The sequence below is a fragment of the Tachysurus fulvidraco genome, chromosome 10, assembly GCF_022655615.1.
Source record: "Tachysurus fulvidraco isolate hzauxx_2018 chromosome 10, HZAU_PFXX_2.0, whole genome shotgun sequence".
Classification (NCBI taxonomy): Eukaryota; Metazoa; Chordata; class Actinopteri; order Siluriformes; family Bagridae; genus Tachysurus; species Tachysurus fulvidraco.
Window position 1 is genome coordinate 14,912,051 of NC_062527.1, and position 14,449 is coordinate 14,926,499.

The 14,449-nt window shown below is 40.6% G+C and overlaps 2 non-coding genes across 2 annotated transcripts; both read left to right on the forward strand.

The window, feature by feature from the left end:
• Positions 1 to 8,082: 8,082 nt before the first annotated feature.
• On the forward strand, positions 8,083 to 8,165 carry trnal-uaa. The gene has a single exon. It is a non-coding gene; the product is annotated as a tRNA-Leu (tRNA).
• A 462-nt stretch (positions 8,166 to 8,627) lies between these two features.
• Positions 8,628 to 8,710, forward strand: trnal-uaa. The gene has a single exon. It is a non-coding gene; the product is annotated as a tRNA-Leu (tRNA).
• The last annotated feature ends 5,739 nt before the right edge of the window (positions 8,711 to 14,449 follow it).

The window sequence follows — 14,449 nt, forward strand, 5'->3', positions numbered from 1 at the left end:
CTCTGATTGACAGGTAGTAAACATGGGTATTATGCTCTCTCAGAATCCTGGCAACATCATCAGGAATTGAACTCAAGATACCATGGACAGTTTTTTGTTTTGAGCATGCCTAGTTTTATGATTTTATTTTGCCACAGAATAAATGAGCATTACTAGCTGGTGAGTCAAGGTGATGTGCTCTTGTATTTTGGAATGAATTAGGCTGGTGTGTGGGAAGCCAGAGCCAACACCCCTTCAGGGTGTTTCAGCAAGACGGAAATGGATTTGACCTCTAACCTATGTTATGATTTAGTATATTTTAGATCCATCATATTGTAATGACTTTTTGATTAAGACATTCATTTACTGATTTGGATTTACTGAATTTCTGAAAGGAGAAATTCCTTTTCATCTTCAGCTTACCAGCAAACACCTGAAGGTTTTGCACTGAAACTGACTGCAATTTGTAGCTATTTATCTTTCCCTTTATCTAAAAAAACAACCCTAAATTTATGCTAAAGAAAAGCAGATGCTGCCACCACCATGCTGCACTGGGGGTATGCTGTGATTTTGGTTAGGTGCCTTTTATACAACAAATATACTTTTTGAACTGGTCTCATCAGACCACAATACATTTTTGTACTTAGCTTTTATAATTATTGAAGGGGCATCCTGTTCTTTGGTGGTGTCTATTCAGTGCTCGATTATTGACTATAGCTTTTATGGTGTTCTATTGTATGTCTTGAGTTTTGAAAATGATTTTATACCCTTTGAATGATTTCTAAACAAACATAGAAACTGATCAGCCATGAGATTAAAACCACCTGCCTAATATTTTGTAGGTCATGGTGCATTATCCTGCTGAAATAGACCGCTGTTATTGGGTAATATCTTTAACATGAAGCAGTGTATTTGGTCTGCAAGAATTTTTAAGTAGGCAATACATTTAAAAGCAAAATCCACATGAATGCCAGGACTCAAAGTTTCTCAGCAGAACATTGCCCAGAACATCACACTGCCTCCACCAACATGCCTTCTTCCCATCGTCCATTCATTCATCAGACCAGAACACCTTCTTCCATTCCTCCATGGTCCAGTCCTGATGCCCATTGTAGGTACAATTGGTGGTGGAAAGGGCTCAGGATGGGCACTCTGAGCTGTCTGCAGCTGCACTGTGTATCCTGACACCTTTTTATCATAGCCAGAATAACTCTTTCAGCAATTGACTACAACTGCTACAGTACCTCTACTCTGGGTTTTGTGGGCTAAGGCTAGGCTTAGCTCCATACACACATCTCTCTGCCTTGGTTATCTTTTATTGGAACACTCTTGATAGATACTAGCTAATACATTCCAGGAACACCCTATAAGATCTGCTGTTTTAGAGATGCTCTGGCCCAGTTGTCTAGCCATCACAATAAGGCCCTTGTCAAAGGTTAGACCCTTAAACCTGAACGTATATAGTGGTTATTAGTATTTTCTTTTTCTCCCCCACACTCACTTTACTGTCCTTCAGCTTCTTTTGCACTTGCTCCCATTTTACACTGTTTTTGGTGTTGGGAACTTATGACAGCATGGAGATTTCACATTTCTCTCTTTCCTTGTATCACATAGTCCCTTCCCCCAACTTTCTTTCTCTCCCCCTGTCTCTCCTTCTACAATTTCTTTCTCTTTCTCTCCATCTCTTCCCTACTCACCAAGTCTAATGGGGTAGTGATTAGTGGACACATTCATATTTTCCTTTCAAAGTGTTGTGCCAGTGAAACGCCTGTAAGCCCCACGACACTGAGGACAGTTGTGCCAGGGGAGTGTGAGTGTGCCGGTAAGTGTGGGTGATTGGTGTAAGAGCAGCACGGCATGAGGCACTTGTTTACAGTGTTATTCTGAATACACGGATTCGGTCACAAGCTGTGTTTTGCCATGTTTCCATGCATTGTGTCCACGCAGGGAGTGTGTGCTGGTAGTCGTGGGAACTTTAACTTTGTATTCAGAGGCCCAAATGCATTGCTTGGTGCAATGAAACCTGACCCCCCCTTCCACTCAAACACACACTCATGTTCCCCTTACCCACCCAGCACTCTGAATTAAGAAACATGTGGAAACAATTCAGTCGATGCCCTGAGCAGGCAAGTCCTCACACACTCTGAGGTACACACACACTTATACACAAAACATATCCATTGCTAACACACTCATTGCGTATACGCAGCAAACCTGCCCACACACACAGTGCATGGGAGCCACACACAGACACATAGGTAAACATTCATAGTACATGCATATGTATTTAAGTCTCCATGCTTCCCTTGATCTGAATACATAAACAGAAGAAAAATATAATCACTTCCGAAACATCATACACTCTGTTCACTAACCACTACTTTAACTTCAGGATACAGAGCGAGAAACACGTTTTAACAGCAACGGCTTGGCATTTATATCTTTTTTTAAGGCTGTGAGTATGTGTGAATGTTCAGAGTTTGAGTCATCTCCCTTGAGACTCTGGTAAGTGAGCACCTCAGGGTCCTGCAGGGTTGTGTTTTAGGCCCGTTGTTTTTGTTTTTGCACCTGGTTACACGGAATTCAAAGTGAATTAACAATCTGGTGATGTGGCTAGTACCTAATTTATGGATAAGCTAACATCTTTTGTAATGCTTCGGAGCAGCTGGCCAGAAAACATCTGGAGCCTCAAGGAGAGAGAGTTCTCACCTATCACACTGAATTAGGCTATGACTGAAGTTAGTGCAAAATTTGCAGGCCCTGCTAAGCACAGACTATACGAGAGAGAGAGAGAGAGAGAGAGAGAGAGAGAGAGAGAGAGAGAGAGAGAGAGAGAGAGAGAGAGAGAGAGAGAGAGAGAGAGAGAGAGAGAGAAAGAATGTGCAAGTGAGTGTACATATGCAAGAAGAAAGGGCAGGGTTGTTTTTGATATAGCCAAAGTGCAGAAACAAGCCAAATTCTGTAATTTAATATTTCACTGCTTCAACATCTGGAGCTGCATATAAAAATGGAAAATGGAGGGAAGGAATGAGAGAATTAAAGAGAGAGAGAAAGAGGGGGGGCAAGAAAGATGAAAATACACACTCTCTCCTATAGAATAGTTATCGAAATCTCTTCATTCTTGCTTGCTAAAAGTAAAAAGATTTTTTTTTAAAAGCATTTTTTACCATAAGTGGGTAGGTAATGTGGGTGTAACACACGTGCACATACAAACACGTTCACATGCATGCTATGTGTGTAATCATCACTTGGCATAAGAACGTAGGTGATCTGAGTGCGATTATTGCTTGGCTCTGTCAGTGGTGATGATGACATTCAATACTCTGTGTGTGAGAGTGTATGTGTGTTTTCCATCATGTACAAATTTAAATCAGGCTTTTATAACTACAATTATCACCATTCTACCATGCTAACTAATAAAACCATTACAACCATTATTCATTACTGAGCCTGAGGTTTGTGCTTACGCAGACCGGAATACACAGTATTTACCACTTGTGTAATTACGCTGACGTGTGCTCTGTGTCACGCTAAACAATTATGATTAACACAGCCATTTTCCTCTCAAATGCCACTATATGCAAATGCTGATCTGTTTGTGTATGTTACTTGTTGCATGTGTCTTTCACTCAGTATCTATTCGTTTATGAATGATCAATTCTCATTGTTTATATGCCGAGTTCTGTGATTGGATTCACCAGCAATTGAGCACAGCTGTGTTTGAACAAGTAGTTTTGAAGTCAAGGAAGACGGCACTACACAACCACACATATACCCTCAATCTGTGTGTGCCCAGATTGTGTTAATTCTCTATCTTCACTCTCATTAATGTGTGTTTGCTTTCATCACAATTCCCTATTATCATCTGTACAGCTGGAGAGAATTCAGAGCTTTTGTTTGTAATTATAAGGACTTTGAGAATAAAGGGAATTATGAGGAAAAAGAAGACAGAGAATGAACGAAGGAAAAAAATACATCTTTAAAGTGTCTGTTACGTGTTAGTCATTTTTACTGTAATTGCTTTTTGACCTTTCTTCCCCCTTCCCCTCTCCCTTTCCCTCTCTCTCTCTCTCTCTCTCTCTCTCTCTCTCTCTCTCTCTCTCTCTCTCTCTCTCTCTCTCTCTCTCTCTCTGTGTGTATGCACCCCAAAAACAATGCGGTGAAAAGGGAAATATGCACAGTGACTGTTCCCCTGTAGTGGAAGAGCTCCAAAACTGTTGATTTTTGCTGTCAGTTTAAGTCCAGATTGTGGAGTGACTGTTTATTGATGTGTGTTTGAGTTGGAATTCTGTGCAGGCCTTAGTTCTGGGAAAGCCTGGGTCTAGAGTAAGTCTCCTACACAAGGGAGAGAACTGGCCACGGGATGCATTGATTTGGTGCTGCGCATGATTGCTCTTGGGAGATTTAAGCTACCTCTACTATTATAGAGACATTTGATTTGAAATGCATGTACATGAAAGCCGATAATGGTAGGCTCATGTATTTCACATTTATGCTAGTCACAGAGTTTGATTAGTCCCATCAAGCTCAAATGGAAGAAAGATGTGAATTATCAAAGGTCCATCTCATAATCTTGTGATTGTCTAAACTTATGTCATCACGCAATTTCAGAGTGCTGTTAATCCATGCACTGACCTTGTACATTGTACATTATGTCTTTTTTTGATTTGTGTTGTTCCTTGGTGAGTGTATTAGAGCTTTCGTGAATAGCTAATAACAATTAATCTTTCATATTCTCTCCTTCTTCTATTCTTACTTTTCAACTTATGCTTGTTCCAACAAACAATAGAACTGAAAATAGATTAAAGATTCTCTTTTTTATCTTATGTCAGATTGATAACAGGTGCTTAATGGGTTCTGCACAATTGTGTAGCAAACAGGGGACATGGAGGATATGAAAATAACTCAAACAACTGAATAGTCCAGTAAATTCTGAAAATTCAGCATCTGTAGTATCCTACTGATGAACGTTAAGTAGTGTGACTATTGTTAGGACAAAGTGGCTAGGATTAAGATGCATTGAACATTGGGATTGTCCTGAAATATATTAGGAAGCGTTGTGAAAATTAGGTTTGAACAGGGTGCTATAGGTGGTATGAATTATGGAAGTAAACATCGGCTGGTAAAATATAGTCCAGTAAGGGATAAGTTGTTAAGGACTGTCAAGTCAGGAAGACTGTTTATTGTCATCTCAATCATATATAGCTGACGAAGTACACAGTGAAATGAAACAACGTTTCTCCAGGATCATGGTGCTAAAAAAACAAAACAAAACATGCAGCTACATAAATAAGCACAGAGCTAAGGACTTAAGTAAGTTGTCGTAGCTGCATAAAGTGCATAAATTGTAACGTAGTGCAAACAGTGAAAGACAAAAGACGATGCAAGACACTATTGGACAGATACACAACATAGTGCTGGCAAGTGTACATACTGTACAGTACAATGTGCAAAACAAAGGAACACAAAAAAGGATTTTTTTTTTGCAAAACAAAGGATTGTAAACAAAGAGAGTTCCTGCAAATGTGTATTCCTGCAAATGAGTGTCTTGATGCAGATTGAGTTTACAACAGCCAGGTTTATAAGGGCTGGTTTGGAATAGGTGACATTGCTTTGGTAAGCTTTAGATGATTTTGGTAAGAATATCCCTAGTTTTCACAAGGACAAAGCTAACAATTGTCAAGGGCTGATACTTGATTGGTTATAGGTTAATAATTGATGAGCTAATATATTGTATAAAAAAGAGATTATATTTACTTTGCATAGAAATTTGCATTTAAAACAGACAAACACATACAACAAAAATAGTTACTAGATTGCCATAGTTTCCTTATGGCTTTATGAAATAACATAATAACAAACAAAATTCAAGAAAAAAACATTTGCAGAAGTTGCATACCTTTGCTCAGAGTGTTCATAGTGAGTGAGTGAGTGAGTGCGTGAGTGCGTGAGTGAGTGAGTGAGTGAGTGAGTGAGTGAGTGAGTGAGTGAGTGAGTGAGTGAGTGAGTGAGAATAACAGAAAGTGGAAGAGAGAGGCAATGAGAAAGTGAGAGACAGAGACAGAGAGAATAAGGGAGGAAGAAAGAAAGAGAAAGAATGACCCACATCCTTGTCTGGCTCTTAGCATTGCCCAGTAGGGATTGTTTGTGTAGTATCCAGTGGCAACAGAAGGGGAGTAAAGGGGAGGGTCATATATGCTGAACTTTAATGCTATTTGGATGGTATGCATGCATTTGTATGTGCAAGCATGTGCCTGTGCTTCTGTACTTAAAACCTAAATGATAGTGACATGCACACACAAATTACTTGGACCCCAAATGTGAACGTGAACTCTGCACCTTTTCTCTTTCTACTCTATACTTTACCTCTCTCTCTCTCTCTCTCTCTCTCTCTCTCTCTCTCTCTCTCTCTCTCTCTCTCTCTCTCTCTCTCTCTCTCTCTCTGATGGTTTTACCAGAGTTGTGACTCACAAGGCACTGGGCCATAACATCAGGTAGTGAATGAGCGAAAGAGGGAGGGATGGAGGCAGGGGGGAGAAAGGAGTAAGGTAGAGTCAACAAAAAAGGAAAAGGAGAATAAATAAGAACAAGGTGCAATTACAGGCAAAAATCTGACAGCAAATGTGGAGATTAACTTCAAAAGAGAGACAAGTAATGTAATGCCTTCATTCCTTTACAGGAATTCATCTTGTGGGTTAGTATGAAAAAAGAGAGAAAGACTGGGGTATTAGTGTATAGAAGGTATAAAAAAGGGAGGGGTAAGAATTTCTCGGTGGTATTTTCCCTCATGTTCTGGTGGTAGTGGTTACTTAATGTGTTTATGAGAAAATGTGATTGTGTGTTTTACGAGGGTATGAGTGCATACTAGTTTGCAAAAGAATAGTATGTACAGTAAATGCCAGTATGGCCATTAAAATATCCCATTCACACTCCTACACACACAAAAACACAGAGGAGGGTGAGAGAGAGACTGTCAATCATGTTGTCCCCTCAGGTTTGGGATTCCTTTATACTGTTATACTGTTATAACTAATCAGCAGCTTTCTATTGCTTTTGTGACGCAGAGAAGTTCCGCTTTTCCTTCCTTGTGTACGCTCAATGTAAGGTAAATATACACGCTGGATGACATGCTTATTTCCTATCTCACAAGTACACACACATATACCTCATTTATACCTAGGAGTAATTTAAAGTGCATGGTTAAGGGAGGAAACTGGAGAATCATGAGGAAACCCTTTTTATTTGTGTTTTTTTCTAGTTTTCCTCGATCAAATTTATGTATGAAAAAGCATTAGTGACAATTTTTTTTATCACTAATTTGGAATTTGTTTGCTGCCATTTCTATAGAGTCAGCAAGAAAGTTTACAAACTGAAGTGATTTTGACTCTATTGCTATGGCATCTAATCAAAACTCACTATGCCAGCAAGCTAGCAATCAAAGCTGAATTTCAGTTCCATTTCAATTCAATTTATTTGTATAGCACTTTTAACAATTTCCCACTGTCTCAAAGCAGCTTTACAGAAGTATGGAAACAGAAGAGAGAGAAAAGGAAATACATATATAATGAGAAGAAGAAAAAATAAGAAGAAAAATAAATGTCAATATATACAGTTGAAGCTTTAAAATTAATTTAAAAAAGATAAACTTAAAATTTAAAATACTATATATCTATCCCTATCCGTAATGAGCAAGCCGGAGGTGAAAAACTCCCTAAGATGATATGAAGAAGAAACCTTGAGAGGAACCAGGCTCAGAAGGGAACCCATCCTCATTTGGGTGACACTCTACAGTAGATATTGTAAACAATAGAGCTCCTGAGGAACCAATGGGTCATCGCAAACTTCAAGCTCAGAATAGACCTGATTGCTGATAAAGACCACACCATATAGCTGCCTGACACAACATAGGTTCAAAAGAAGGCATGACAGTCTCTGGCGGCTTCGTCCACAACACTCCCATGACACATGGCTGACCATGCAGATCAATCCCTGGCAAGGTGACAACCAGGCGACGATACACTAGCCAGTGGTAGAACATCAGGATTGATTAAGTCGCTCCATAAGAAGAGACCAAGAACTCTGGATTAGGTGGAAGTTTGATGTATCAGGATGGCCGAGTGGTTAAGGCGTTGGACTTAAGATCCAATGGACAGATGTCCTCGTGGGTTCAAGCCCCACTCCTGGTAAGAACTTTAGCTAAATTCTGGTGTAGCTGGTAATAGAAACCATAAGGAATTGCCCAGGTACAGCCAGTCTGTGAAGGTAGTTCTCAAAGTACCTAATGTACTCCAGTGCTTCTGTAAAGCTCTGTATTTACTGTGGCAGGTATAATTTGTTCTGAAGAAAGTCTCTTGTGAGAACATTAAGAGTAGCTAACCAGGATGGCCGCGTGGTTAAGGTGTTGGACTTAAGATCCAATGGACAGATGTTTCTTCGAGGGTTCAAGCCCCACTCCTGGTAAGAACTTTACCTAATTCTGGTGTAGCTGGTAATAGAAACCATAAGGAATTGCCCAGGAACAGCCAGTCTTTGAAGGAAGTTCTCAAAGTACCTAATGTACTCTAGTGCTTCTGTACAGAGCAGACTTTACTGTGGCATGTAGAACTTGTTATGAAGAAAGTCTCTTGTGAGAACAATCAGAGTAACTAACCAGGATGGCCGAGTGGTTAAGGCGTTGGACTTAAGATCCAATGGACGGATGTCCTCGTGGGTTCAAACCCCACTCCTGGTAAGGGCTTTAGCTGAATTCTGGTGTAGCTGGTAATAGAAACCATAAGGAATTGCACAGAAACCATTCATGGCCAGGAACAGCCAGTCTTTGAAGGAATTTCTCAAAGTACCTAATGTACTCTAGTGCTTCTGTACAGCGCAGACTTTACTGTGGCATGTAGAACTTGTTCCGAAGAAAGTCTCTCGTGAGAACAATCAGAGTAACTAACCAGGATGGCCGAGTGGTTAAGGCGTTGGACAAATGGAAACTTTCAGAAATTACATAAAAGAAAGTAACAGCTTGAAGTAGACCCCTGCAGTAGCTTTGGAGGTGCTGTGTCAGGTGTGTGTTCTGAAGAAAGTATCCTATTAGAAACATTAATTACACAAAAATTAATTTGAACTCTATTAACCAAATTCAAACCAAGAACAGTTATTCCTTAAAGAGAACTTCCTAATGTAGGGTCTAAAGCAGAAGCTGAGGTAGTTATTACCTTCTGAGTACACCTGGGTATTTAAGTGGTTAAAACCACTGCTCTGTTAGTGATAACCACTTTACCACACATGTAATCAACCTCAGAGCTGGGCAACAATCTGACCTTTGACCTCTTTTCCTCATATGATCCCCAAAACAAATGAAATTCTGTCTTTCTGCACCACACCTCTATTCTTTATCCCTTTATCCCTCTGTCTCTCAGTTTCTCTGCAGTTAAAGCCCGAGGCCTACTCTGAGTGATTTATCAACACTACTCATGAGGGATTTCTAACTCAGTGGTAGGTCATGTACCTTTTTTCTTTTTTTCCTTCAAAAACAAACTCCTCTCTTTCTTCACTCCTCCCTTCTGCTCAGGATGGGAGGATGGATGGGAGATATGGTATGAATATATCAGACTATTTGAATAAAATTATTTGATGATGTTTTTTTTTCCCTATTGGTCTTTTAGCCGACAATCCAGATCCAATCATTTACCAAACACACTGAAGTAATAGCTGAAAACAAAACATCTAGAATTCAGAACCTGGAATCCATGTGGACTAGCTTGGAACAGAAAACATTTGAAATGGGCTGTGATCCAGCCTGACATAAAGTAGATTAATGATTATACTATCATGCTGTTGAGTCTGATTGGTCAAAAGCTATTGTCTATATAACAACAGCTCTGACAGTTGTTATATACAGCCATAACATTAAAACCACTGACAGGTGACATGAATAACATTGATTGTCTTATTATAATGGTACCTGTCAAAGGTTTGGATTTATTAGGCAGCAAATTAACATACAATGAACTAAGAGACTATGTCAAAGGCTAGATGCTCTTGTGATGGCTTCAAGAGCATCTAGCCATCACTAGCATCTGGCATCTGGGTCAGTGCATCTCCAAAACAACTGGTCCTGTTGGGTGTTCCTTGTATGCAGTAATTAGTACCTGCAAAAAAAGTGGTCCAAAGAAGGACATGGCTCATGGGTGCACAAGATCATTGATGCATAATGCGAGCAAAGGTTAGCACACATGGTCAGATCCCACAGAAGCGCTACTGTAATACAATTTTTTTGAAAATCTAAAAGCTGGCTATGACCTAAAGGAGTCTGAACAATAGAAGAAAGTGGTCTGATGAATCATGTTTATGTGTGTGTGTGTGTGTGTGTGTGTGTGTGTGTGTGTGTGTGTGTGTGTGTGTGTGTATGTATCACTTTCCTGTGGAAAAGGCAAGGCAGTAGACACAATGTAATACACTGGGCAAAGTTCTGCCGAGAAATCTTGGATTCTGGCATACGTGTGGATATTGGATATATGTACCAATGTCAGTGACCTCTTTAAACAGAGTAATGCTCCCTGTGCACTGTAAAAAACTGTTCAGGAATGGTTTATGGATCATTCCAAAGAGTTGTAAGTATTGAGTTAGCTTCCTAATACCCCAGATCTCAAACTGATCCAGCATCTGTGGGATGTGCTGGACAAACAAATCAGATCCATGGAGGCTTCACCTCACAACTTACAGGACTTAAAGGATCTTCTGCTAATGTTTTGGTGCCAGATAGCGCAGCACACCTTCTGAGGTCTTGTAGAGTCCATGTCTCAACGAGTCAGAGCTGTTCATGCACAAGGCAGACAATATTAGGCAGGTGGCTTTAATTTCATGGCTGATCTGTGTACTGTCCTTACTGTAGTAATGACTCTCACATGGACGTGTATGGCCACTATCTAAAACTAAAATGTATTTGCTGTGGTGTATATATTGTTAGATTTGGCCACTGTTTCAATGTTGTGGGTACCTTTCATCAATGTTGCCTCATGATTGCAAATCATGATATTAATTCCAAAATCCCACTTCTGCCAACTTGTGATGAATGAGAAATTGTTTAGTAGATGTTAATTATTGAGATGGCTATTACAAGATTTCCAGAATGTATATTCACCTATGGCAATGCATGCTGTCATTTTTAATTAAAGAAGAGATGGATGACAGCAGGGGGGCACGTTGGCTTAGTGGGTAGCATGTTCACCTCACACCTCCAGGGTTGGGGTTCGATTCCCGCCTCCGCCTTGTGTGTGTGTAGTTTGCATGTTCTCCCCATGCCTTGGGGGTTTCCTTCGGGTACTCCGGTTTTCTCCCCCGGTCCAAAGACATGCATGTTAGGTTGATTGGCATCTCTGGAAAATTGTCCGGATTGTGTGAGTGAATGAGAGTGTGTGTGTGCGCGTGCACGTGCACGCCCTGCGTTGGGTTGGCACGCTGTCCGGGGTGTATCCTGCCTTGATGCCTGATGATGCCTGAGATAGGCACAGGCTCCCCGTGACCTGAGGTAGTTCGAATAAGTGGTAGAAAATGAGTGTGAGAGAGAGTGGATGACAGCAGTGTGCAGTACTGCCACCCTTGGGACAGAATTGGTAAGTAAAAAATGAGCGGAAAAGCAAGACAGACAGACAGACACACAAACACAGAGAAAGAGAGGTTTCAGTATTAAAAATCACAGTCATGATTCTGTTTCTGTTAACAAAACATATACTGACAGATGAGATTAAATAAGTTTCACTGATACAACATGCCCTGCCCACCTGTTAGCTAGTGGTGGAGTTTTCTCTTCTTTTTTTGACAAGTGTCCCTGTGTGTGTTTGTGCTGTTTCGACATGTTTGCACCATACTTGCAGGAATCATATAATCTCGTGCTGGAATACGTGTTCATGTTTGAATGCGTTTGACGCACTCTATCTCTGTCTCTTTACTCTCTTTCTCTCCTAACATTATTCTGTAGATCGCATTACACGTCTTACAGCCATGCCAAAGTTCTCCTTTTCTCTTCTGTCTATCCTCTCTTTTCTTTTTTTTCCACTGTGACACTCATTAATCTCTCAATCCATCTTGTACGTATACACTCACAGACTTACTTGCCTTTTCTCACGAAAACACATATGCGCACACATATACACACCTCTCCAGGCATCTCAGGTTCCTGCCATTTTCCATTTTTGAGTGTTCAGTAATAATAATAATAATATTAGTAAGTGTGTGTGTGTGTGTGTGTGTGTGAGTGAGAGAGAGAGAGAGAGAGAGAGAGAGTCATATGGGCTGCCAGTCTCCTATAAATATCAGGCCTTTTTTCCCAGGGAATCCGAGACCCTGCCTCTCTCCAGTTTACACAGCTGAGCAGCATGTGCAAAAAACTCTCCTTTCTTCTTTGCCGGTCTGTACTTTCCTGCCCTCATTTCTACTCTATTCATTTCGTCTTCATCTGTCCCCTTTTCTACAGTATCTTTTCACTCGCTTCATCCAAACCAGGAAAATCCTCTCTGTTAGTTTTACCATCCCCCCCCCCCCAATGAATCTTCTTCTTTCACCCCTCATTTCACTCATCCAGGCCTCTCTTGATAACTTGTCGATCTCTGCCAAAATTACAGTTCAGCAGGGTCTGATTGGCAGGAATATTCCTCTCATTGCCATCTGCACATCTTTATTTTCCTTGTTTTATCCCTCTGTCTATCTCACCACACATCTGCTACAGTATTCAGAGATATATTCCCCCACAGGGGGTGTTCGGCGCACGCGCCACGCACACACTTACAGAGTGTGTACTCATAGGTTATCCCCTGATATACATGTCAAGACCACATGCTTGTCAGAGTTCACACTCATGACCTCATTCTAAGAGACCTGTGGGAGGGAATCACATAAAAGTCTCAAACCTCTGTTTCAGGGAACCTAAATTACAGGAAGGTTGTTATATGAATCAGTGGAACAGGGCATGCAACTCATTTTCAAGGTGTCCATTTATGTGGGGTCACAATCTTTCATCTGATACTATGAAACTGGAAGCTCACCAATTCTAACAACTGTGAATTATAGCAACAAGCTTTAAAGACCTTTACTAGATCTTTACTTTCAACGTTGTGTTATCTGACTCAGATTCACTGGTGTCTGCTGCCCTCTGTTGGATGTTAGCAGATCAACTGAAGAACACTAATCTTTTTTTTTTTTTACCTTGTGAATCTCTCTCTCTCTCTCTCTCTCTCTCTCTCTCTCTCTCTCTCTCTCTCTCTCTCACACACACACACACACACACAGAGGGATGACCATTTTGACACTTGTATCTTAATGGCTGGATGAGTAACATTACAGCCACATGGACTGTCTATTGGATGAGTAGAACAGTATAATAAGACAGCAGTAATGTTCAGAACTCATTAGCCAGAGAATAAACACAGCTTGATATAAGGAACAGAAACAGCTACCATTAGTTCCTGGACTGCTAAAAACAGTCCAGAGATTGACAGCTTTTGACTGGATCGATGAGGAAGGCACACAGTTTGCACACTTGCCCTCAGGGAAAAACCCCTCATGGCATCCCAACACCACCCCACCCAAAGGTCTATTACAACTTAAGGTCCCAATTTAACATCCATGGTCAATGGTTTGTAGTCCTTTATAACTGAAAACAGGTATAAAGCAGAGAGCAGGTCAAAAAGCTCCAGTTGTGCATAGCCAATATGCCAATGTTTCTGCTCCCAGACATTTTGGAACATGTTTGCTCAATTCATAGTCGGCCAACCTGCATGCTGGATCTTGAAACAGCAGCTGCTGCCCCAATCCACCACTAGGAACGGCCATGCCCTGGCTCTTATTTAAGGAATACTGACTTGTATTGCAGTTGGATGCCTTAACAGATCATTACCACACCCCTTTGTAAGATTTTTACAAAACACTAGCTCACTATACTACTACTAGTGTATGCTCACAAAAAGAGATATTTATTGGACATTGGTCTTTGTGATAAGCTTTGCAATATTGCTTCTGAGGCATGGTGTGAACCTATATATCTTATAGCAAGATTTTGTGGTAGCTTACTGGTTAAGGTGTTGGACTACTGATCGGAAGGTTGTGAGTTCAGTTGGTCTACCAAGCTGCCACTGTTGGGCCCTGAGCAAGGCCCTTAACCTTCTATTGGTCCATTTTATATAATGAGATTACATCATAAGAATACTGTAGCTATAGTCATAACCTAGTCAACAGATGTTAGTTGGTTCACTTGCAGTTACTGTACATGCATATAATATTCAGGTAAACTTCAATTTTCAGTAAATAGCCTAGGTTCCATTTCATTAAATTGAGTGTTCCTTTAGTCGCTGATGGCCATAAATGAGGAAATGGTACCACACCAGAAGTGTTGCAGTTCATCCCATAGAGTACAGCCATCACTGTAGATATATGAAACCCAAGCACAGTGCTGAGGTAAACTGTAGAATTCAAACACAAACATCAC